Below are 21,310 nucleotides of genomic sequence, written 5' to 3'. Positions count from 1 at the left end.
CCCACCCAAAAATACCAAGACAGGTAAAGAAACTACACTGAGCAAAAGAATGAAAGGACCACTTTTTTGAAACCCCATCGATTTCCTACATTACAATGCATAAGTGTGAAGTTTGGCCAACTAATGTCTTCACTAACGGTACAAAAGCACACACACCATGGAAAGCCCAGAGCTCAGATATTCATGTGATGTATAAGGTGGGTTAATGCTCTCAAACTTGCACCAAATTTCACCAAAGTTCTGCCCAACTACACTGTGAACGTGTCACCTGATGGGAAGTTCCTCACACCCCCTGTCGTCCCTTCACTTGACGTCTCTGCATTGGAGGTCAGAACAGCAATGCTCAGAATTGAAATTAGGCGGTTTTCTTATGAGTGACTCGGAATCGACACGGAATGGCCTCATAAGGTGGTATAAAGGACGTCAATGAAACCATCCCTTCCTTCAGGTTGCTCATTTAGACACATTTAACCGTCTAAAATGACAGTTCTCTCTTGAATGCGCAACAGAGCGACGTTCTTTACAACCTTTGACGCCGCTGACAATTCACTGTCAGTTCAACAATTCCCTAAAAATATTGTGGAGCTGCAAAACCAATGAATATCATCTGACACCTTTGAAGTATAGTGCGGCTGCAATTTTTGCTGTGGTATGTCGGTGGAACCACTACGGACTGTTAAAAACTATTCGACGAAATTTGAAGACAATCCAAACCAGCAAAGGGTTTTATGCTTCTCCAGCCCTCTTGTTTTGCGCCATCCTGTGGCGAGATCATGAGGTAATGTGACATCGACACATGCATGAGTAAAATGGCAAAGGGTTCCTCTAAGATACACCAGTTCAGAAACACTCTCAGTGTCATCCATACACCTTTACAGAGCAGTTTAAAAATGCACCTGTAGAGAGACAACACTCGACCAGATCCTAGGCGCCTGCAGGCAGGCAACCCCTTCGACATCCTTAGCGAAGTGGTGTTACACTGCTGCTCTAGTGCATCCTTGAGATCATGTGGAATCTGAGAGGGTTTTTAAGGGGTTGTCTCTGTACAGACACACTTTTAAGGTCTTCAACAAAGGAGTGGAGGTAGTACTGGCGGTGTTGCCAAATTGAGGTGGGGGTTTTAGAGGAAAGCTTTGCCATTCTATTCATGCAAGTGTCAGCGTCGCAACCCCCTGTGATTACGCAATGCCACACGAAATAAGAGGGCCGAAAAAGCGTAACCACCTATTGTTGCTTTGGATAGCCTTCAAATTTCGTCAAATGATTTTGGACAGTCCCTAGAGGTTCCAGACTGTATACCAGAGTAATAATTGTGATCAAGATCTACTCCAAATAGGTCAGATCATGTTCAGTCAGGTTGAAACTCTATTATGTTCTTAGAGAAGGGTTGAATCGTATTTAGAAATTGCTGTTGGTTACTGGAATAGACAGTGCAAAAGTTTGGGTGTGGCAGAACCACATTAACGTGTACATTCCGTACTGTTTTCTGACGATGAAGTACTTATGGCTCTGGACAAGGATGATGCCCTGTATCAAATGAGGAAGTTAATGTATGCTTATAAACAACGAACAATGGAGCTGGATAAAAGAGTATATTTTGTTGTTGGGAGAGGGCAAGGTAAATATTTGAGTTTTGCGCTTGGCGGGGTAAGAAATGTGGAAGTATTCGAGTATGTGGGTTCACTATCCGTTAAGACTGAACAGTATAAATTGAACGTATTGTCAGATGTATACCCCTGATATGCTATGAGCTCCGCATCTGCTCTACACAGTGAACCAATTGCTCCTCATAAGATAATGTGAAGTGAAAAAGCAAAGTCGCACAATGGATGATAATTAATGACCTGTCTCAATTAGCCAGTGGTGGTCCAAATGCAAATGAAATATTGGTACCACAACAGACATAGAAAAATGGATGAGGTTTTTCACCGAGCTACTAAGTGCAACTAAAGGTTACTACAACAATCTTATTTATTGCTAGCTGCATTTATATGATTCAGGTCACTGAATGAACAATATAAATCATTATAAAAGAGCAGAGGGATACAAAAATATGTATGAAAGACCATGCAAAGTTTTAAATTGAAGACATCTCTGTGCTCTCCCTGCCACTCTGTGACGATGTCTTCTCTGCCTGCCGTCCCAGGGAAAAGTGTCCTTCTGACCTCCGCAAAATCTAGCTGGTTCTGCCAGCGCCAGTATCTCGCTCGTCAATAGTAATATACATTCCAGTTCAAACCAACGAAAAGTTTACAACAAATGCAACAATTTCCCTACTCCTAAACAAACTGTAGTTTTTGATTAATACTGCTCAGTATTCTCTTACAGTTGGGCAGTAGATAGAAATTTTCTCCCAGTATGTGTATGTTTTCATATTCCACCCAACGGAAGCGCTTGCACATACACACTCGCAAGTCTCATCCCCGATTTCCAAAATAATTACTTTGAACCAATCGTGGGCTTCCTTGAAAAATGTAAACATGAACACCTGTGACCTCCTTTGCCCTGCAGTAGGTGACTACCACACTGAGTGTGTTATGTTTCTCTTCTTTCTCTCCTGCCATTCTGCCATAGCAGATTTCAATTTTTCTAAGAGTATTCCTTAAGCTCCTCACTTTCCGAAAGTTTACAACCCACTGACCACTCTCTCTCACACTGCTGCCTAGTTGGCAAAACACTCTGGTGTTTCCATGTCAGTCAAAAAATAAAAAAAAATAAAAAGTGCTCCGGTCGTGGCCCACGCATCCTGTATCCAACTAACCCCTGGCTTCCAGTGAAAACATTTTTATTGTCTGCCTGCCTCACTCTCTCTTTGAGGCACGTCGACACTCACATCTGGCTGGACATCCCAAGTTTACGGAAAAGGCTAAAGAAAAGCTTACTACATACACTTGTATCAAAAATTAAAGCAAGAAACTGCTTTTTCCCCGTCCTGTGTCTAATTCATGATATCATCATACAAACTGTCAACAGGTGTCGTTACGATCGTGATCTACACGGGAGACAGCATTCCAATCAACGGACAACAACGCCAGCAATGACGTCTGGGCACCTATCAAGCGGGTAGTGTTTGCAGCGTAGTCGCACATCCACAATCGCTCTGTGCACAGTCACAGACGGTGCAGTATGGCAGAGAGAAGACGCCTAAAGACTCTCTGCTGTGGTGGGACATAGGGACAATGGAGGCAGGAGAATTGCAAACTGATGTGGCCCAATGGCTTAATGAGAATCGTTCTGTTGTTTTTCAGATGAGGCGACAGGTTATAGGGACCAAAACCGTATCCCGGAGACCAGGACAGGGCCGACCACATATCACAACAGAATGAATGGAGCGTTATTTGGCTGTTAGGGCACGACAGTACCGCCTTAGTACTGCACTGCATCTGGTATCTGACCTCGAAGCATCCTCTGGACGTGTTGTACCGAGGCAAACGGTCTACAGAAGGCTTCAGCAGAGTGGCCCTTATTGTTGGAGATCTGTTGTCTATCTCTGACGTGTCTTCACAGAAGGGAACGTCAACAGTGGAGCCATGAACATACAACCTGGACGTTCGAACGGTGGGCCAATGTTCTTTACACAGATGAGTCCCTATTTGGTCTGCAGAGTGATTCTCGAGGGATTCGTATCTAGAGCGCACGTGGAACACGATTTTGGGACCCAAACGTTGTGGAAAGAGACCGAATCGAGAAGGACCCCTAGTGGTGTGAGCAGGGATTACGTTGACTACTCGGACACATCTTCATGAATCTGTACTGGTAAATCAGCAAGATTTGTACTGGTAAATCAGCAAGATTTAACTGCTGTCAGGCACCATGAGGACATGTTTGCATCTCATACGCAGTTGTGCTAGTTGCTGTGGGCCCAGACTTCGTGCTGACGGACGATAATGCTCGACCTCATAGAGCGTGGGTGGTTGATTTATTTATTTATTTATTTATTTTTAACGGAAGATATTGCACGCATGGCGTGGCCTGCCCGCCCTACCGATTTGAATCCCAGAGAACATGTCTGGGATGCACTAGGGAGAGTGTTACATCACGTCAGCATCCTTCAACCACTCTCCAAGGCTTATTAGCAGCTCTGCAGAAAGAATAGGAGCTATTGCCTCAACACCCACAGCACGTCTCGTCTTTGTCAGGCACGTACTGGTGCCAGTGGTGGCCACACTCCATAATGAGCACACTAACCAGCTGTCAGAATATCTGTTGAAATCCGATAAGTTGGAAGAAAAACGAAGAACGTTTTTATCTACCGATATGCAAGTTGCAGTTGAATAATTTCTGTATTATTTACATTGTTTCCACTTTACTATCATCTGTTTATACTGTTTCGTGGTAAATTAACGCAACCTTGCAAAATTTTGGATACCAGTGTCTATCTGCAATCATTCGGAAGAGATTCAGTTGTGTGCATACTTTCAAGCAGGGTTTGTAATTGAAATGGGCTGGGTATCCTCGTATGAATAACGATTTATTAATAAGGTTACGTAGCAGTTTGGGAAAAACTGTCGTGTAGCAATATCCCACAGGATAAGCCAAGTGAGCTTAGCTATTAGATAATTAAGTGGAATCTCTTTGGGTCAGTACACATCCAAATGAACAAGGGAAGTAGAACTGTGTGCTGTGGTTTAAAGCATTCTCACATATGGCTCAGAGTGATGGCCATTTAATGGGAGACAAAAGGGGAAAACTGAGGCCGTCAAAATGGATGGGCTACAGCAGAGCTTGAGAGCGACTTGTTTGGATTCACTGAGGAACTAATTTGTAAGAATAGAGATGGACGCAATGGAAACAATCACAGATAGGATTGATGCTTGAGCACAGAAGTGGAATGAACATATCCAACAGATGAAGGAAGAATGACAGCTGCAGTGTTTGCAGAACTGGTCTCTACCTGGAAGAAAGAGCCGAGGGAAGCGGAGGGCAACGTGGAGGCGAGCTATGCCAAGGCCATGGATAGGAGGGGCTTTCGGGAGAATACCGACAGAATAGAAGTTTGTGGCATCTGAGAGGTAACTGGAGGTAAATGGAAATTACTGCTAAAGCATACTTTTGACGAGATAGTGCATATCCTATCCTGCATATGGATCATGTGAGCATGGTAATAGGGAATTGAAATTTTTTGTATGTCGGTCTTTTTGCTTTCGCTAGTACTAGTATCAACTGAAGGATAGGAGATTGGGGCCACAGCCCTCCATAAAAGGATCGTTATGTCCCCTGTTGCATCCATTTCGAACTTTCCAAAAAACGGCCATAAACTCGCTAAAAGCCTCGTTCCTTCACAGATATGTTTTGTAGGAGAGTCTGAACGCCTGGACGGCACTGACCTGACCCACGGAATTCGCGGAAACTCACAGCCGTCTCAGTTATCAATGCTCTGCCCATAGCTCCAGCGACTCCTTGGTGCTAGTCTGCCTACGTGGGCGCGGCCGACCACCGACCGGCGCCATCCAATGTGTCTACACAATAAGACCGAGGGACTGGGCAGTTCACAAACGTTTTCACCCAGTTTCCACAGAAGAAAACGCTCTCCTCGTCCCTCAGCTGCCATATGCTTTTACTGCAGTCAATTAATTCGACACCATTTTCATTTTGCATGCAGGTACAGCTAACCACTATTCCTTCACTAGAGCGCACAAGCAAGAGCGTTAGCTACTGCCAACCATTTCATCATATGAATGTAGTCAGACTGTATCCAGTATAGCCACCTAAGAACATTAAGCAGCATAACACCATATCAGAATGGGAGTGCTCTTCAATCTCTCAGACCTAGTACGGGATACAAATTTTTCATATGTCAGGCTTTCTGCCTTTGATGGCATTAGTATGGACTGGAAAATGTCGTAGTAATACTAGTGCTAGCGAAGACAAAAAGAGTAACTACCGTAAAATTTGTGTTCTGTACTGCAGTTGACGAACCCATACACAACAGAGAGCTACATAATGTGACAAAGAAATACACGTAAAAAGACAAATTCAACACAACATAAAAATAAGACACTAAACTTACCATACACAAACCCCTCCAGAAAAAAACCATAGCTGGCCTTGAGAGACTTCAACAAAAATCATATACCCACATACAGATACGCAAGAAATACATCACAAAAAACACTCATACACACATAAATGCAAGCAAATAAACCCAGAACTTCACATGAACAAAACGAACTAAAATAACAAAAAAAACTCGAAATCAATAATTTAACCAAACCACCCTTTTCCTTAATTATCATTTATCCTTCATCCCCAACCTAACATGAAATTAGCTAACAAATTTTGGAGGATACATTTTCTGAACACGTTTAAGGAAACACTTATTTGAGCAATATGTATCAGGTGCCTTGCGCCTCCAAGAACATTCATCTAAATGGCTCTGTAGTGTCGAAATGCGTCGTTTGCTCCGCCCTACAATATATTTTATGGCTGACCAATAACTCTCTGCAGTGCTGGTACAAGTCCCAGTAGTAGAACTTAAGAATTCGATGTTACGATTGATGACAGGATGGTGAAAACTCCTATTCCCCAAATCCCTAAATGAAGAAAATCCATCTGAAATAATTACAGAAACCTCAGTCGAATGATTTTCAATTACTTTTACCAACAATTTCTTCCTTCAATGAGGAACTACTTTAAAAACATCATCATCACACTCTGGGTCTGAAATCACAGCCCATCAAACCCATATTCCCACCGCAGGTTCCCCCCCCTCTTGGTTTTGCTAAAACCAGACTCCTCAGTTTCGAAGATTACACCGCTTCCCTCCCCCCCCCCCCCCCCCCCCCCCCCCCCCCGCCCTCAGAGGCCCCCTATACATTATATATTCCCCAGATATTTCCCTATAAAAGAAAAAAATAGTCTAGAACGTTTCGCCCATTCACACCACATTCATGTACACACAGCCACACAGGATGCCTCAAACACCAACAGTATGTAGTTTTTTACACTCCTCAAGGACAGCTTCTATTTCTCAAACCATACTCCTTGCCGAACTAAACGCCATATTCGATGTTTGGTACTCCTCCATGTGAATGTATCATGGGTATGACGCGCTGACATATTTATCAGGCGCACAATACCGAGCGAGATGGTGCAGTGGTTATCACAGTGCAGTGGACCCACATCCGGGGGACGACGCTTCAAACCCGCGTGTGGCCGTCCTGATTTAGGTTTCCCGTGATTTCCCTAAATCGCTTCAGGCAAATGACATGGCAATGCAATAAAAGGGCACGGTCGACTTCCTTCCCCATCCTTCCCTAATCTGATGGGACCGATGACCTCGCTGTGTGTCCCCTCCTTGAAATCAACCAACCAACCAGGCGCATAAGTACACCGCACTCACGACATCGAACATAATCAGCCATAAGACCACGTAATTGCAAAAATCGATGGTTGACATCATATCTACGCCTAAGCCTCCTTTAAGTCTCCCATATTCATAGTTATAGACAAATCCGTACCTACAAGTGAAAATCAAAAAGTAAAAATTATCCAGAATGAAAAACAATTCTTCCAAATTATCTCAAACACGAAATGGACATAAGTACCGTATGAATTGGAACGAACAAATGATTTTGATTAATACAAGCGAAAAAAACCTTACATAACGTCTAGCCCTGTCTTTTCAAAACAAATTAATTTATTTCAGTTTACAGTGATGACAATTAGCCACAGACGATAACCGATTTATTAGCTATGGTCAAAGCCAACGGGTTGCATCCCCTTCATCAGTTGAGACTGGTATTCTGTATAGAATTTTCAAAGCTGTTTCGATTGTGTTCGCTCTAAAATTTTGTTTCTTAAGTGATGGTAAAAAGTTGATTGATTGCTTTCGCAATCTCTCGTATGTTCTTTAAATCTTATATTAGAACTTTGTCCTGTTCGGCCGATGTAAGAAATTTGCAGTCGTCGCAGGACATTTTGTACACACCTGGATTAGTGACGTCACTTTTCCCTGATATCAGCTTTGGTTGTAAGCTGATAATGCTAAGTGCAAGCTGTACTCCTTAACAATTTGTTTATTTTGTGTGATATGTTGCCTCTATGTGCTATTGGTAGGTATTTCGATTTGGCTTTTGTTTTGTCATCTCTTTTCAATGTTGCGTCTTTACGTATGTTGTCTGCTTTCGGTTTAGCATGGTCTTGTCAGATTTTGAGTGCTATATCTGTGTTGAAATTATTTTTCTGTTCTACGTTTGTACTATTGTAATTTCATTTATTTCTTGTTCTTCCAGCGATAAATTAATGATTCTATTGATCATTGATTTAAAGTATACATATTTATGAGACCTGGCTTGGCCTGCTTCTTTATTGATGAAGTATTGTTGTAGGTTTTCTGTTAATTTCAAGTTTGTGTTGGTTATTGTCATTGCTTATTTTTAGGTTTAAGAAACTGATGGATTTGTTTTTTCTGTTTCTATTGTAAATTTTATTTTGGGTGAAGACACTTTAATTCCTGGTGAATTTTTTTCTATATCCTTGTTGTCTCCATTTATTAGTAGTAATGTATCGTCTACATATTGAGAGTAGTAGATAAGTTTGTTAACAATGTAGTACATAAAATAACGTAAGTTCTAATATGATATATGGACGTCACTCCATCTAGACGTAAGTATAAGATAAAATTTCATAATAATGTTACATTAACACTGGAACGATCTATAATTTTAAAACTCCCAAAAAAATAATATGAGGGTTACCCAGAAAGTAATGCACTGCATTTTTTTTCTCAGCCGAAGACAATGGTAGGAATGCGAAACGTTACGTATGTATTATTTGAAGTCTCCTGAGTGAGCACGCCAAGTTTCCATCACTTCCGACAGATAGCGGAGTTGCAGGACAGTTTCAAAATGGCGTATGTAGGTGATGTGCATTACAAGTAACGCGCCGTCATTCAATTTCTCACTGCAGATGAATAAACTGTGGGAAATATTCACAAACGTTTGTGCAAAGTCTATGGAGCATCTGCTGTCGGCAGAAGTGGAGTCAGTCGCTGGGCACGGAGGATGACGTCATCAGAAGGCGGTTCGGCAGAAGTCTGCGGTCTGCAGCGGTCGGGGAGACCATCCGACCTTGTCACACCCGACATGATCCAGCGAGCTGATGTCATTCACGAAGATAGACGCATTACGGCTCAGCAGTTGGTGCTTCATCTGACGATCAGCAAAGGAAGTTTGGAAGCAATTATCCTCACTCTTGGATATTCAAACGTGTGTGTAACATGGGTCACGCAGTGTCTAACGATGGATCACAAATCGCACAGAAAAAACACTTGTCTTGATTTGTTGCAACGTTCTGAAGCTGAGGGGAAGGCCTTCTTGTCCTGGACTGTGACAGGTGATGAAACCTGGGTTCACCATTTTGAGTCCGAAACAAAACCACAGTCTATGGAATGGCCCTATTCCCACTCCCCAGAGAAGAAAAACTTCAAAGCACCTGCTTCCGCCGGTACGGTCATGATCACCGTGTTCTGGGACGGTGAAGGTGTGATTCTCATTGATGTGATGCCAAGAGGCGGTACAATTAACTGTCATGTCAACACGTTGACAAAACTCAAGACGCCTTCGGCGCCACAGTAACCACGGAGATGTTTCGCTGCAACACGATAACACTCTGCTCCACACAAGTCTAAGCTGCTGAACACATCGCAAAACAAGGTTGGACAGTGTTACCCCATCCACCCCTACAGCCCTGACCTAGCCCCCTTGGACTTACACTTGTTTGGGCCATTAAAGAATGTCATTCGTGGAAGACATTTTGAGGACGATGAGGAGGTGATTTCACAGTGAAGCACTGGCTCCGCCACCAGGACAGGCATTGGTACCGACAGGGCATACACGCCCTTGTTTCGCGCTGGAGGAAGGCCGTAGAACGGCACGGAATTACGTGGAAACATAGGGTGTGTTGATAAAACACCGTTGTTTCGTGTGTGTAATTCTGATTACGTTCAATGACGAATTATTGAAGAAAAAATGCGGTGCATTACTTTCTGGGCAGCCCTCCTACATCTGTTAACGAATCTGGCAAAAGCTACAGTACTTATATTTGGCGACTAGTTTCAAACGTTACAGCTTTATTTTCCAGCCTCGCCCATTGAGGCTGCACCGAAAGAGCCTGATCTTAATGATGAACATGAAAGTGGTAGCACGTCCTTTATAGAATGTCACAATCTACATGTACCTCTCAGCACGTCAATTTTGACATTGGGATCACGTAAAATGATTAAGAAAAATACTGAAAAAAATTAATTTGTAGATCTGTGTTACAATACACATTAACCTATGTAAGTTTTCGCTGTTAATTGTTACATACCATATATCTGTAGATGCAGACGCAGATACTGGCGGAATGTCGCAGCCGGTAGGAGCAGTAGATAGAAAACGATTTTTCTTGTTATGTGAAAAATAATCCCGCTACACTGTTTGACACGTTTTCGTGTCTTCGTCCGAATCAGTCCTTTACGAATTACGACGATGGTGCCAGTTATACGCTTCTAAATACATAATGTCAAGGAACTCCTGCAGCTATAAATCGTGAATCACTGCATTACGAGAGTCCTATCCCACAAACGGCAAGCCAGCCGTAAGGAGAGCTACTTGTAGCTATGTGGTCTTTTTTTTCCAATGACAGACGAGATATTTTTCCGACATTTGGGACGTATGCGGCTATGCCTGAGTTGGTACACGCTTCTTCCCCCCCCCCCCCCCCCTCCTCCAAGCTGCCGTGGAGAAACAAACCGAGGAGCGGGCGCTGGTGCTCCTTCCCACTTCCCCAGCCGTCGGTCCCCGAGCCGTTCTGGGTCGCCGAACGCGCGTCCTGAGAAATTGAATCCTCCCACACGTTGTCCCGCGGGGGCGCCCTTTGCAGAGATTTAGTCGCCGCTGTTTCCGTGAAATTCGACGTCGCTGCCCCACTTCTTGAGACAGATTGATTCCTTATTGGTTTCCTCCTCCGCCAAAGGAGGGGGGAAGGGGGAGGGGGTGGTACCGCCTCGGCGTCGCCGTTGCCGGAATGTCGCCGCATTTCTCCCATAAGTTTCCGACTGGGTGCACAGGACAACGCGTGCATCGGAGCGAGCAGCGAAGGTACGAGGACGTCGACACCAAAGAGCTTAGCGTGCGGAAAAGAGGCACCACGCGGGCACCTAGCGCTACAGCAGCTCTCACAAGGCTACGCATCGCCGCACCCCTTTAGCAAGACGCTGATTTTGAGCACCGCGACTTCCATTACCACGGTGACTTCCATCATACCTGTCTCTCACATTACTATTGGACAGCTGCTCCTCTGATTGAAAATCAATAATAATGACTGCAGAACAGCAAGAAACTTCTTTCTGGTGTTCTAACCCGAAATATGTAATGCCGTGATAGGGCGTCATGAGATGTACATGTACGGAATCTTCATTTACAACAAATTTCAGCAAATCATTAATATCAACACAAATATCACATGTTCGCTGGCCGAAGTGGCCGAGCGGTGCTAGTCGCTTCAGTCTGGAACCGAGCGACCGCTATGGTCGCAGGTTCGAATCCTGCCTCAGGCATGGATGTTTGTGATGTCCTTAGATTACTTAGGTTTAAGTAGTTCTAAGTTCTAGGGGACTGATGACCTCAGATGTTGAGTCGCATAGTGCTCAGATCCATTTCAACCATTTTTTTCACATGTACATTTTACTGCAATACACGACAAATTCTTGCTGTAGGATAACACCAGCAAACAACCACCCCCCACCGCCGAGTCTATAGAGAATCGACTCTCACGTATAAAACGGCTTAAAATGCATAATCACTTTACAAATGAGTTAAAAGTGTTGAACCACGTATAATATTCATGGCTGAAGGCGTAAAACCGTAATTATTTTCCGTTTATGCCCTCCGGGTAATTTACATATAGACTAGTGAATAAGTTTTGAAATTTTTTTTAAATTTTGTTTATTTCTTCGAAGTCCTTACGTGCTCTCATTAGGAAACGCAGCATATGTATATTCTGTGTAATTTGCACTCCAAATTAAGAAAAGCTAGTTTTCCAAGCCTCTCAGACTTTATGACATTACATCTACTGAACTATGTTTCGTATAGTGATATAATTTTCCATGTATATTCCGTGGTATACCTGTAAAATGTGCTGCGGACAGAGATAGTCGAGAAGAAGTAATAAATTACATCGTCGGGCCTCATACTGAAGTTTTACTGCAAGCAGAGCGAAACTGTAGCAAGTGCCAAACTTCTGGAGGGAGTCAGCGAGACTGTTTCCAAATGGTTTGAAGTGAAGTGTGAAGTTTGTCAGAAGTTGCAAACTGCTCTCATTCACAAATTCTTGGTGAATAAAGTCTGGGTAATTTGCACACCATGAGTCACGGCGGCTCAAGACCTATACACTGTTTCCAACTTTAATGCTTGACATATTGTGTTAAACCTTTAAAGTAAGATTATACCTCCTAATCAGTAGATTATGCCAGCATTTTAAATTTTTGAATTCGGTCAATACCTTTTCTGCAAGAAAAAGTTAAAATCAATGTTGTTTAAAACATTACATTCTTGTAGATACGGACTGCATTCGCATTGTCTTCTACTTTCTTCTAATTCCTTGCATAATTTAAATAAATTTAAGGAAATGTTGAAAGCAAATGGATAGCTGACACAATCAGTGGAGCATTGGTCGGGGAAAGGCAAGGTTCTGCATCTGAGTCTTGATCCAGCACACAGGTTTAATCTACCAGGAAGTTTCATATTTCGCTAATGATGCACCATGAGCAGCGTAACTCGTCTTTCATTATGAAAAAAATGTAATGCAATGAGTTAAAACTCTTGCCAGAAGCATAGTCTGTATCCTGTATTATATATTCACAATTTGAATGCAATACAGTGAAAATCCAACGTGCAATAATACATTCTAACAGTACGTTGACTTTCGTTTCTGCTGCTGTTTACGCTTAAATTTGTTCCACCCAGTGGAAGTTCCCAGTCTTTATTAGAGAGTATGTGTTTCCGCTGCAGATCAGTTATGTTTTTGTGTAACTGTTGTTTACAGAAATTACCCAATGTTTTTATTTAATTACAATGCTTTTCTTTACACATATATCGCAAAGGTAAATGCAGTAGTTTCTAAATTCACAGATCGCAGACCACGTTTTCCTACTAGCAAGCAAATGGCAAAAAGCTCTTTCAAGAATGTTAACTATTAACTCAAGTGTTACAAAATATTTAGAAGCTGACCTTCAACCTGACACAATCACAATTGCTGGTGGATCTGAAATCGCTCATTTCCTACATTCGAAAAAAATAAATTTTTCCGAGTGCGGTTTCGAAAAATTATTTTAAATTTAAATTGAATAGATTAATTCACTTTTGAGCTTATTCATTGTAGTTGGTGTTCGCAAAGTTTAAATGCATAGTAACACAGTATATTTATACAGTTTCTTACTTATTTAACAGGAAGGTCATATTTCTAGTAACTTACCATGTAAATAGTTTAATATAACTAAATACGTTGGGATGATGTTCTATGAAACCTATTAACTTTAATGTAGTATATTTCTTTCACTTAAACGCCATTCAATACATGAAAACCTATTAACATTAATGTAGAACATAGCTTCATTAATGTCATCTAACAGTAACATTCAGAACTACATGAATTATACATTGCATACTGACTAGTTTCACACTATATATTTCACAATACAACAATTTCTTACTTTAAATAGCGTGTTATCATCAAAGTAGGTCCTTTATTACGCTGTCTTTCAGTTATTACGTTATATAATATGCTTTATTTTAGATTTGTTTTCCTAGATAACGTTTCAATTTATTCGCTGACTTTTTATCAACACTATGTGGGAGCTTGTTAAAAATATGAGAGCAAGATGTTTATAGCTTTTGTGGATCTAAAAGATGTGAGAGAAAGATGTCTATACCTTTCGTGGATCTATCCTAGTCTGGTATATGACATGTGTATATCTTGTGTTATGCTCATGTATTGACTTAGTAATGTTTTGATTTAGATTTTCCTTTACTGTAGACCAGGCAGCTATAAATAAACTTACTTGGTACTATCATTATATTAAGTTCGTGCAAGTAATTCCTATAAGATTTTTGTGGTGCAGATTATGAATTAAACCTAATCGATTGTTTTTTCACATCTGGAATTGCTCCATAGTAAAAGGATGGAAGATGTGAAACTACGCATTAAATAAGAACGTTTTTCCGATAGGGCATCTTAGTTTGTGCAGCAGATGTACTACTGAAGATAGTCTGTTGGATGATTGGTCCGAGTCAATACTTCTTGCAAGTCTTTGGTCAATACGCGGACCAACAAGTTTTGCTGATTGACTATCCCGTTCGGGGAAATTTAAATCGAACGATATGTTTTCAGTTTTTTAAACCATTTACCCGTAGCACATTTGCATAAAACCCTGTGCTCTATGTTTCTATTTCTTATGTTACGTAAGGCTGCAACTCATCCAGGCTTCTTTCATATGTACTCAATGCAATGTCGTCTGCATAGTGTGGGCAGATAATTGGTGTACATGATAAAGAAAAGGGTCGTTGAGGTGAGCTTTATGGTATTTTTGTTACTAAAAATTGCTTAAGACAAATGTCGGGATGGTTGCTTTGTAAAGAAGTCAATTTCCTTCCTTACCCCGCCCCGAATACATCTTGGCTTCGTTTTTAATGAGTAGCAGAGTTACTTCTTTAATCCTTTGTACATGTAAGTCAAGAGTTTGTATTCTCACATTGTCTCGCAAATATCTCAGAAATATAGAGAGTGTAGAGGGTCAATCAGGGGGCATAACAGCCCTCTTGCCACGTGTGTGCTAGCCTGGTCAGCTGCAGACAGTCAGTCTGTCTGTGTAAGCTCTCGGTACTGAGCAATTCGCTACGTTTTAAGTATCACGGGTGGACTTCACCATGGAGATGTGAACTACGTTTACAGTGACAAATCATCAGTAGCAACCAAATTGGACAGACGTAGTAGTATGTAGCATCCTATCTCTAATATATACTTGCGTCACGCAGCCTACGGGACAACCAAAGCATTTTAAAGCCATCCTTACGGGCGACTGCCCAACTGCTGCCATAGACTAGTAGGAGCTAGGTCCAACAAGTGCACTTTTCCCTCGACAGTGTCCGAAACGCGTTCAACTGTTAGATGAGCTAGGGGCCATAGAAGCCCACTGGAATTTTGCATTTAATCATTCGGACGTAACGGGATGTTACAGTGATTGTAGTAGTCGGTGCGTCGGCGACGACTGGGATTAAAGATTCAAAGATCACCTCGCACATGTTCGCTATCGAATAGAGAGATAAACGGGCTGATGACCTAGTAGCTTGGTCCCTTTAAGCATCCAATCAACCGACCGACGAACAGTCATAGTCACTCACCTGCTGATTTATAATGCCCGCAGACCGCGTAGACCGTCCATTCTTCCCCTCCTGCGAAGGAGGTGTTGTAGTCTAGATGCTGAGTGGAATGGATAGAAAGCAGACAGGGGAAAGTTACAGTAAGCCGAGGACGGTTTAGGTGTTATTCGAAAACACGTTGTCCAGTCACAGTAATGTGAGGACCTGTCAGAAGTCTCAATAACCAACTTTTGCAGCGTGTACCTCTGCGAGACGTACAGGAAGAGAGTAAGTGAGATTTTGTAAGATGGTTCAAATGGCTCTGAGCACTATGCGACTTAACTTCTGAGATCAGTTGCCTAGAACTTAGAACTAATTAAATCTAACTAACCTAAGGACATCACACACATCCATGCCTGAGGCAGGATTCGAACCTGCGACCGTAGCGGTCGCGTGGTTCCAGACTGTAACGCCTCCTCTAGCGACGTGCTGCAATAGCGTGGCGCGGGGATTTCAATGTGTTCCAGGGTAGCAGACATGCACCTGCCGAGACTTTATGACTATGCCTCGTCAGCAAAAACGTTGTACTCATTGGCGTATTAAAATTGTGTTGACAAGCTGTGACTAGTTCACTACTGAGCTAGTAGCTTACCCACGCTGGTATAGCGCACTGTGTCCTGCTCTGGCCTAGTGCTCCGTATCAACCGACAGTGAATCTCGAGACGATGTTTCAATGGTAAATTAATCACCGCCGAAGCTTCCATCTTTTCAGGAGGATTTTCTGATGCAATGGCATTTTGAGAAGGCATGCCGAGACAAAATTTAAATGACGAATACTACAGGGATTAATGAGTGCTCTACAACGCAAAGTATGTAGATACTGTTCTTCGTATCTCCCGATAACAAGAACTTTTTACTCCGTTCCCTTAAACAGATTAGCGAGATTTAACTATACTGCAATGTGTGTAGAATCAAACAGTTTAAAAAAGGTATAAAAGGGTATTACTTTCTATGTATGACATTTGGTGCTCCATGAATAACGCAATGCAAGCACCATGTGTCTCATGAAACTGGCCCACACTCTATCGCTACAGACAATACATGTATATTTCCCTGTGTGCTTCCAAAGCCTGAATCACAACAGGACTGCTGGTTCGCGTTATGATCGTTGATATTAACTGTTCACTATGAGGCAGCACATGAGAACAAATCCAGTCCCGTCGCGAAAGCGCATTTTTTAAATTTATTTATACATTTACATCTGTCCTGGAGGTCGTGGGGCTAACTGTGGTCAAGTTCCCGCTGTGAACTCTGTACTTAACGAAAATGAAAGTAATTTATGAATAATTGCCGGGATAAACTAATGGTGACTTCATGGCATGATGTTGGAGAGCCTTGTTTCTGTTTTATGAAGATGATTATTGTGGAATATTAAGTGAGAGGCTTAGATAATTTTATAGGGTTGCAGAAAATTTTATAGATGTCGGATGTATTTCTGGGGAAGATTTAATGTACTCCTATTTGCTGGGTGGCGGATAGTATTGCAACATGGCAGCTAGGATTGGTAGTGGCTTCATTTGTGCTACAAGGAGTAGGGTGAGCTATGGCTGACATTTTAATGTTATGTGGCCTCACTGCCCCCTCTTTTTTTAACTGATTTGTGTCTGAGTTTATTCTGAGAAGCTCAGTAATGTGTGTAAATACTGTAAATGTAAATGTGATTCAAAAAGTACTTGAAGTGAAGTGAAGCGCAGCTGGACAGCAAGAAACTCTTTAGCGCGCAATCCCCGCAACAATAATAGTTGTGTATCTTTGAGTATGGTCTCTAAAAAAAAGAAAATTGATTTAAAAAAAAAAGAGAACTGTTAATCTGTATCTTGCTATGCCGTCGCTCAGAACGGATTGTTGCATTTAATGGCTCTGTCATGTTTGTCGGATTCGGTATGTTAACGAATTCATTGCTTGGACTGTAACGGCCTAATTTCCGAAATATGTTTTTATCTTGCGTATCATCTTGAGAGGCGGTACATGTGTACTGTAGAGCATGTTTACTCGTTTGGCCAACCTTGTGTAATTTTATTTAAGATTTCATTTCATGGGCTTTTATTTAAATGGTCATTTTAGTATATAAAGTTGCCACCCTTCCACCATAAGACTTTTCTTAGAGGTTAAAATCAAGTTGCACCTTCGGTGGCAAGTTAATCTCTTAATTTTAGTGTTTTGTACCATTTCCATCCATCCTACTGGGTGCATAGTTCGTGTGCTTGTGTGAATTGTTAAAACTTTTAGTTTAAAGTAATCTGGTGTGTTGCAGATTTGCACCAGTGTAGTCTTTCAGAGGTTGTTGTGAGCGGTCGTGACTACGGGAGCGGCAAGGTTCTCAGCTCGAAAGCTCATACACTCAAAAATTTGTTTCTTTCTGCCTCTGAATAAATAGTAACTTGATATTTAGATGGTCCTTTGCGTTCATAATTTTAAATCTGTTTCTTAAAAAAAATGCTTTTAGGAATACAATTCCATTTTGTTAAAAGCAATTTCATTTTGACTTCATCAGATACTCCCTGGCAACTACTTCCACGCTCACATAGTGTGATTAAATGTGTTAACGTTCTTGATGAATCTCTAGTAAATAAAATAAATTTTTAAGAATATTTTTTGAAATTAAATGCACGGTTCAAGTACGTCTGATGATGGACAAGGAAATTGTAGTACGGGTAATCTTCTGTGAACAGCGCGGTGAATGTACGACATTCACTCGACTTTGCCTGTTTGTTTTCGCTAATCTGACTCCAATTACTGCAAATTATTATCCAGTGTTCCTTCCGATTAGATCACGTTGTCTGCTGTGAACAGAGTTGAGAACCAACTACAGGATGTTACGAATGGTATCGTTTACATAATCGATTTGGTTTCATTAGTTAATTCTATACTGCGCGTTTAGACGACTCTGCAAAAGTTGTCTGCACTGTAGCGTGTGGCAGGCCCCCCAGGCGGTCCCGTGGCGGCGTGTTTTACAGTTGGCCCTTTCGCGGCCACTTCTCCTTGAACGACCGCCTAGACCCATGCTGCCGATGTACTGCGTCGTCAGAAGGCGTTAGACTGCGGGAAGTTAATACTCTCCCGTAACAATACCGGCATGCAAAACCTAAGGACGAAAGTAACTTTCGCATAATGCGTCACTGCCAAGAATCACAGCTCGATGAAACTTTCATCACACATTGAAAATGCTGCTACAGTGTAGTGCAGAAGGTATATGAAAGAAATGCGCAATGATACGTACAAAAATGATACTTTTACTGGAAGACAAGACTAACACTGAACTCAACTCTTTCCAGGTAACTGAAAGAAATACGCGATGATATGCACAAAAATGTTACTTTTACTGGAAGACAACACTGACACTGAAGTCAACTCTTTCCTCTTCCCGTGAACATGAAAAAAGGCGGGATGTGGTTCTTAATAGGGTGTTTGTTCACCACAAAGGGCAATGTGCGCTCTGCAATGTGCCTCACGTTCGCCAAATATTAGACAAGAGTTATTATGGTAGGCACGGAGGAACATTGTCGAGCATGACTGCTTTGGTGGTTCAGGTGTTATGGTGTGGGGAGGCATAATGTTGCACGGGCGTGCTGACGTCCAAGTCTTTGCACACAGTACGTTCACTGCCCAACGTTATTGTGACGTTTGTGCTCCTTCCCCATGTGCGTCTTCTCAAGGGTGTATTCAGCGTTGGCTTCGTTTTTATCTATGACAATAAGCGACAGAATCGAACAGCAACGGTGAAGGAGTTCCTGGAACGACACGATATTCGGTGAATGGACTGTCCTGCCCTTTCCCCCGACTTAAATCCCGCCGGTCACACATGGGATGCGTTGGGGAGACGTACTGCAGAACGTCCACATGCAGAAATCACCACCCAGCAGCTTTCACCGCACTGCTGGAGGAGTGGAACTCCCTACCACAAGAACTCTGAACCAGCTTCGTGATCAGCATGGGAGCACACGTTGCACGGAATGCACTGCCGTCTGTGGTGAGCATTCAATCTATTAAGAACCACGTTCATGGGACCATCATGTATCGCACCGTCTTCAGTGTAATTATTCTCTTTGAACAAAAGTATCGTTTCTGTTCGTCGCACTACGTATTTCCTTCCGTCACTGTCTGTGCTATATTGCAGCAGTTCTTTGTGCGTATGGTTCAAGTTTCATTGAGGTTGTTACTTGGCACTGACAATCATGTGAAAGTTACTTTCAGTCTTTTGAAGTTTATGTTGTAGAGTGGAAATTGTATTATTGTTACTGAAATTCCAGTTGCAGCTACGAGTCATCCTTAATGATGTGAACACTACGGATGGGCTCAGCACGCAGTGCAGAGTCTCTTGGAGGTGCTCACCCCACAGGCGAAGTCCTCTCGATGTCAGCAGCTACAACAGGCGGACTCCTTACGTTTCGACTTCCACATCATCTGCAGACTAGAAAGTAGCTTTAGCCTGGTTTTGGGAATGGAAAAATAATTTGATAAGGGGGAGTAATATTTTTGGCAAGAAAAGCATGGATTCAGATTCTCGAACTAGCTCTGTTGCTTCACTCGTACAGTTCGTCATCAATACTTAAATGGTATTTATTAATCTATAAGACGAAATAAGTAGAGGAAATAGGAGAGAGCTGGCGCATTTTGTTAGTGTGGGTTGCCTACATCAGGGGCAGGTATGCACTCAGGGGCAGACCTATTGTTCTGTTAAGTGCTTTTCCATGTCACCCCCATTTTCTTTTGATTGACAGGCACTTAAGCTATTGTCACCCCCCAGCCTCTCCCCCTCCCCCAACCTCCTTCCCACTCACTGCTACAGGTACACTTTAAGGTCTGAGTTATTGGAATAGGTCCCCTCTCACTCTTATCAACTTGATTGACCACTTAATTAAATTGCACAATTAATTTCTCTAGTGGGAAAGTGCCATGCCATACCAGCTTTCTCCTAGTCCCACTACTAATGGATGTCCTGTGTTTTTATATGGATGGCTACTGTTGATTTACTATAGTTGTTAGTGTAGTAGGAACTTAGATGTTCATTCTATATTTTTTTGAAGTCTTGCCTGGTTTGGCCAGCACAGAGGACTTTACAGGTTCTGCATACTATTTTATAAGCGTATGTGCGTTAATATTGTGTCTCAGTGTGTGCTGCTGTTGTGTGTTGTGAAGGCTGTGTAGTCTGAAAATGTTCGCTGTTTTGTAGAAGAGTTGCCTGTGAAAGAAATGGAAGTAGTTAATTTCTTTTTCATTTTCTGTGTGGAAATTGGTTTAATACAGTTTGTTCCTTTTTGCATGAAGCTCTCAATTAGTGTTTCATCATAGTCATTTGCTGTAGCTATTTGTTTCATTGTAATGAGCCCATCAGTCTTTCCCTATTTGTCCATTCTATACTGCTGGGTCTGTTCACAAACACCACGGAGACCAGCAGTAGAAACTCTCGAGGACACTATCTTGCTGAAATGTGAACCAAGGATGGCATGCCGTGAAGTGAAACAAAACAGGACGCAGAACATCTTCGACGTATGACTGTAAGGGTGCCACGGATGGTAAGCAAAGGGTTCCTACTATAAAATGAAATGCCCCCAGAACACCACTCCTGGCTGTCAGGCCTTGTGATGAGCGACTGTCCGATCGGTATCCACCTTTGTCTGGGACATCTCCAGATACGCCTCAGCTGGTCATAGTACCATAGATCAAAATATTGTTCTTATGGCACCAACTGATGATTGATTAATCCTTCAAAGTCAAATAAGTTGACATTTGACCTGACCTGATGAGCTCTTTTTGGCCTTGGAGAACCTCACCCCACCCACTGTTAAGATCGAAAGTTGGTCTGAACATGATAACCGTGCACTCACGTCTCATCACCAGCTACGATTCTCTTAGGAAACATCTCGTTCTCGCTTGTGCAATCCAAGAGCTTTTCACAGATTGCGAGG

This window comes from Schistocerca americana, chromosome 1 (genome assembly GCF_021461395.2).
Source record: "Schistocerca americana isolate TAMUIC-IGC-003095 chromosome 1, iqSchAmer2.1, whole genome shotgun sequence".
In the NCBI taxonomy this organism is placed as follows: Eukaryota; Metazoa; Arthropoda; class Insecta; order Orthoptera; family Acrididae; genus Schistocerca; species Schistocerca americana.
This window is presented reverse-complemented; position numbering follows the sequence as displayed.